We start from the raw sequence: 6,121 nt of genomic DNA on the forward strand, positions 1-6,121 counted from the left end.
ACAACGTGTAAACCACGAAATAGCCAACAACAGGAGGACCGCTGCTGGAGCAGTGGCGTCGGCCGGGGGGGGTTGCAGCGGGCGGAAATTTCAATTAACTTTATGGAGGCCGCGATGTAAATTGCGTAGGGGTCATCGGCGTGTCGGTAGGGGCCAGCAGGGTAGGAGCAAGGGTGCCGCTGCTGCTGCTATCACCATTGGTGGAACAGCTGGAGGGGATGACAGTTGTGCCGGTGGTAGTAGTATCAGGGCCGACTGGTGGTGGTAGCGACGGCGGTAGCGGTGGCAGTGGCGGCGAGCGGTAGCAGTGGTGGTAATGCCGAGTTCAGGGGTGGTTTAGAGGTGTAGGTAGATACGGTCCACGGCCCCGTGGGCATAGGGCGCAGGCAGAGGGTTGGATGGGTATTGATCAGCCGAGCGGCCAACAAGACGCCTTTGCAGGATATCTACTGCCGCCACCGCCGCCGCCGCCGCCGCCGCCGCCGCCACCCCCACCACCATCGCATCACGGTCGTGTACGCGCGTATATACGTGTACGACTCGCTCTCTGCGAGGGTTTTGTCAAGGTTAGCCACCTACTCGCCGCCGCCGTGAGCCTTTCTGCACTCTCCGGTGCATGTTGCGCGAGAGAGCCGTCTTTCCAGCTTTAAACTTTATTACGTGTTCGCAAGGAACATCGAAGGCCTGCTCGGGCACGCTTCGATGTCGACGACGTATATGACTTTATAAAGGCGCGCTGTATATATGTCGTATACAGATATTCACGTGCGTGCAAGATTATATTTAACGCGTGTATACATACAGCAAGGCATACACACAGTTGTTGTTCCGCGTGCATCGACCTTGTTTTTACGAAATTCCGGGTCGCCGTCTTCGCGCCGAGGCCGCTCGGAGAATTGCCCCCTTCCCCTGCAAGGGAAGAGGGCCTTATCTGCGCGTTACGCATGCTCGTTATCGCGAGGAGAAATGTTAACGCTCAAGTAGCGAAGGTCAAACTGATCTTTGATTTATCATCGCCATTTAAATTGTTCTTTTTTACTTTTTTACTTAAAGGTTGACTAGTTTGCTAGTTTAAAATTTCGACGTTCCTGAATATTCGAGGTTGATCTGCACAATCAAATTTTTCGAGGAATCAATTTTGTGTCGATTACAATTAAGATATAGAATGTCTTTCTACTCATATCTTGTAAAAAAAATTCTCCGAAAATGCCCTAATCTTTCACATATTTTTGTTCAAAATTTCAGAATATTTTAAAGATTTTTTGATCAACTTTTTAATGTTTTTTTTATTATATGAATTTTCTAATGCTTTTCACTTATACGAAGGAAAAACACAGAGCCATTTAAGTTTCAAGTGTTAAATTTGCAAATGAAAAAAAGTATAGTCATTATAAGATGAACATTTTTCACTTGTAAGTATATCATTTTCATTTTTTTATCACTAAAAATTACAATAAATAATATTTGATCTTTTTAAAGACATTGAATATATAAACAGACACGTATAAATATGCATTTATAATATATTTTAAACACATAATGCACTTGGCTTGTCGACTGCTTACAATATAAAAGCAAAATTAAAATGGAGAATTTTTTAAAAAATTTTCTTGAGCCCCAATAAAATTCGAAAATTTTCTGTTTTTTCTAGATACAAAAAAAATCTTAAGAATTCTAAATTTTCCATGTTTTTCACAAAAAGTAGACATTTTGTGATAATTTTGAAAGAAACAAAATAGAGAAAATTTATCTGATTCCTAGGAGTAGATAATATATTACAATTCCGCGATCTTATCTCTCGACAAAAGCTCAATTCTTTGCAATTTATATATATTGTTTGGATTCGGCGCTGATTTTCGGGAGCATCGCGCGTGTCGCGATTGATGCGCGGATGTCGCGGACTGCACGCACGCGAAACGCATGCCAGGAGCTTGCCTGGTTTTTTTTGTAAGCGCAGCAGTAGGACGAGAAAAGGTTAACTGGACTCGCCGATATTCCGTTTACATTCTTCGTCGGAACTGGTTTTCGCCAGTCGTCGATTCTATGCGGCCCCTAGAAGAGCGAGGAGAACGGCCTATTCGGGAGCGTGCGCGCGCGCGCGCGGCAACAAAAGCGAAATCCGGGAATTCCGAAAATCACTGGATGCATCCGGTATGCAACTCTCCTTCGGGAATCTCCGAAAATTCAAAAGAGATGCGCGTGCGCGCGCGAGCGTCGACCGAACAATGAATCACGCAGGTATTAAATGTCAGATCGTTCCGCTGGATCATCGACGGAGTTCGTGACTTTCGTTCCCATGCGGGAATGTTTCTTCCGGCGTCACAAGATAGCTCTCGTGCATTATGATACATATTGAGTATCTCACTACGAGATGCATAAACGAGTTTTCACGCTCCGATGCGTTTCTGGAAGTTTGCTGTAAAAAAGATCGCGCACCGTCAAGAATGACACTGATGTTATCGCGCGGCAATTTTTCCTTCTCTCTCTTGCATTTTTAAATTTCAAGGAAGCAATCACTAAATTAAGTTTTCAGGCGAAAGAAAGATTGAAAAAAGGTACTAGATAATTAAGCGGAAAGAGCGATGTATAATTCTCAGCGAAGGTCATCGGCGGATATCCCGCAATATTTCGTAATGAACCGCGACAGATATTACTGATAGCGCACATCGCGAGAGGAGGATCGGCCGGCTGTCTCTTCGGGGTCGTCGAATCGTTCCACTTATTTATTCCGCGGATTTAAACTTCTTGCATTTATGTATACCGTGTCTCGTTCGACGATCGTCGAGAGACACGCTAGGTCCGACACACAAAAACAGCCTAAATCGCGAAACTACCGAAACGTTACTCGAGGCGACGAAGACGACGATGGCGAGGACGAAGGCCTTCGAAAAAAAAAGAGAGAGAGAGAGATAAAACTGACTCTGGGGCGAAGGAGATGAGGAAGAGAGGCACGGACGAAGCAGCTGTTTCGTCTGGTCTCGCCCTGGTACAATGCAAAATTCAGCCTCTAATTCTAAAGCGGTTCGCCAATCAGCCGCGTCATTGTTCGCCCGTGAAAGCTCGCGATTTTTTAGGGGGAGGCAGGGAGGGGGCAGAGCTAATCGTTTTCTGAATCCTAATGAGCGACTTCGGGTAAGAAAAAGAGAGAAAACAAGAAAAGAATTCGACGAAGGGAGGGAACAAACCAAAAGGGATATTCAACCGAGTTCGAGAAGCAGAGCGGAGTCTTTAACGCCGAAAGCAGAGAGCCCCGAGAGAAAGAGAAAGAGAGAGAGAGAGAGAGAGAGAGAGAGGGAGAGAGAGAGAGAGAAATGAACAAGCGTTTGTAATTATAAAAATGACTAATATATGATTTCGTTATATTATCGCGAATCGTGAATTATAATTAAAGCGAGGGGAAGAATAAAGGAGGCAAAATTGGCGCGCGCTCTCTGAACGAGTTAGTTCGGGGTCAAGAGAGGGAAGAGGAAGGGGGATCGGTACGATTAATCTCTCAGGAAGATGTGTACGATACGTGCGCGCGCGTTTATCAGACGCATGATTGTCAGAAACAGTCGCCTCGTGTACCAACGAACGGCCGGTCGGCCTCGAGAATCTACGTACACGTATATATATACATACGCCGATCGTGTTAACGCGATCACGCGTGTATGTAGCTGGCACGCTATAAATAATACTCGTCCACGAGAATACGAGAAGCGTCAGGACGGCTGATCAATCGGGTGTAGGTGTGGAGAGAAACAGCGGCAACGAGAGAGAGAGGGGGGGAGAGAAAGAGAGAGAGAGAGAGAGAAAGAGAGAGATGAGAGTAAACGAGAGATGACGAGAGCGCGGGAGAAAGAGAGAGAGAGAGAGAGAACAGTCAAGGACGACGTACGTGACCACTGCATTGCGACGACGGATTCTGTTGAGGATCCTGAAATTCCTCGGCCGAGAAACGCGCGGTGTCGTGTTTATAGGTGATGTATAAATAGTACGTTCACCCGAATCGACTGCTCCCCTCGCGACCGATCCGGAACGCGTTTATTTTGCCGAGAGAGACGGCTTTCTCGCGACTTTGTAAGATACGACGAATATCGCGCACATATGGACCACCACTCTCTTTCTCTCTCTCTCTCTCTTTTAATAATATTAAACATTGAAAAATAAAGAAAAGGAGAATTTATATAATTTTTAGCATGAGTTTGGGTAACGCGTTATCAAAATAGTATCAAAAATTGATTTCATCTGATTACGAAAACACAAGGCTGTGTGTGTTTTGTTACTACATTATAATATGACGTAACCTTTAATCGAAATGCAAAGGAGATAAGAGCCATTTCTTTATAATGCTTCTTTTGAAAAAGAATAAATAGCGCGCGCGAAGCGCGCGTTGTGTTGTGCTAGTTATTTAAAATTACCATGATTAAATTTGCTTTTGACGCATTTTTATTAATATCTTTATATATTTGTGATATATCTTTTATAATTTTAAACAATGCGATATTATATATTTTATATATTTTTTTATAATATTAAACATTGAAAAATAAAGAAAAGGAGAATTTATATAATTTTTAGCATGAGTTTGGGTAACGCGTTATCAAAATAGTATCAAAAATTGATTTCATCTGATTACGAAAACACAAGGCTGTGTGTGTCTTGTTACTACATTATAATATGACGTAACCTTTAATCGAAATGCAAAGGAGATAAGAGCCATTTCTTTATAATGCTTCTTTTCCTGATACGAGATAGTTCAACAGAGTGCATTTACTAAGATCGTAAATACTTCCTTTTACGAGCTATAGCCCAAAATTATTGTCTATAAAGGGAACGATATTTTTATATCGATAATGTATCGCTCGCGGGCAGAATCAATTTATCCTGGGAAAACTCTACGGACAGCAATGACGATGATAAGCTCCGATAGCACCCACCGGAATTTCTGCGCCGAAGATGCTTCACGAACTCCCAGGACGCCAATTTCTTAACCGCCGCTCGATAATGCATCTCTCGCGCGAGTTTTCCAATAAAGAGCGAGAAAGATAATCGCGCCTTCTTTCTCATTCTTATATTCTCTTGGTAGTTTCCCGACCATGAGGCAAACCTTGGCCGAGTTCCTGGAGGATAGTGGGCGGCCGTTCCTGGTCGCGGGATTGTCGGTATACAAGAAAAAATTTATACCATTCCCTGTCCAGGTTTCTCACAACGGAAGTAATTATTCCAAATGTTACGTTGTGTAATTATATGACATAAGAAAAATCTTCAAACGCGATCTAAATTTAAAAATAAATCTCAACGTAAAATTCTCTTTCTCTCTCTCTTTCATCATTTGAGAATTAAAACGAAAATGTGAATTATGTGTAACAAAAGAATTGGCGCGACTAGTACGATTATGAAGTCTTAAAGAAATCAAGAAAGCATGTAAATCATTTTAAAAGTAGCTACTTACGTGACGAAGGAGTATAACGCCAAGAAACGAGGCAAGACTGGTGCATGATAACCAATACAGATATCGTTCTACTCACCTGCAATAAAAGAAAAAGAAAACAAATGTTAATATTCAACTTTGTGATAAGTAAAAGCGTTACAATCGTACGTTACAAGGATAATTCAAGATACTCATATCACTATTACACATATAACTATTGTATGAGAATGTTAATATGTATAATTTTATAAAAGGATATAAAAATAGAAAAGTAAACACATCTTTCTTAAAAGAACAATATATGTATATTGCGATCTATTAATTTTCATAATCCTTCTTTTTATTTTAATTTCAATTTTATGTGACAAAAATGACACAATCCATTTTATTTAGAATTTATTTGAAAACGGATTATTGTCCGGGGATGGCATGACTCCAATCCCGGAGAATCCAAGGGGCAGTCCTTGCACCGCTCCTTGGATTGCGTCACGCTTACCGAGGAACTCCGCACTTGACCCGATTTCGGGCACGCGCGCGATTCCCTTTCTGCCGTCACCGCTCCCGGGCGGAAAAGCTTGTTCCCCCTCCTCCGTTTCACCCGCCATTTCCCCTCAGACGCGAGATGCATTTCAGTTGTGGAAATTGCATCGCGCGGTCGACCTTGACATTCTCGATCGGCAAATGAAAACTCGTCACGTCAAAAAAAAA

General features: G+C 42.6%; 1 protein-coding gene across 4 annotated transcripts in view; it reads right to left on the reverse strand.

Moving 5' to 3' along the window:
* Positions 1-6,121, reverse strand: part of LOC115244238 (retinoic acid receptor RXR) — a 99,059-nt gene that overhangs the window by 77,323 nt on the left and 15,615 nt on the right. Inside the window, exon 2 of one of the 4 annotated variants that reach the window (XM_029821736.1) lies at positions 5,435-5,510. The exons of the other annotated variants lie outside the window; for them this stretch is intronic. The gene's annotated coding sequence lies outside the window, so the exon portion shown is untranslated. The remainder of the gene's footprint in view (positions 1-5,434; positions 5,511-6,121) is intronic. 4 annotated transcript variants of the gene reach the window in all.

This window comes from Formica exsecta, unplaced genomic scaffold (genome assembly GCF_003651465.1).
Source record: "Formica exsecta isolate Colony F162 unplaced genomic scaffold, ASM365146v1 scaffold80, whole genome shotgun sequence".
Classification (NCBI taxonomy): Eukaryota; Metazoa; Arthropoda; class Insecta; order Hymenoptera; family Formicidae; genus Formica; species Formica exsecta.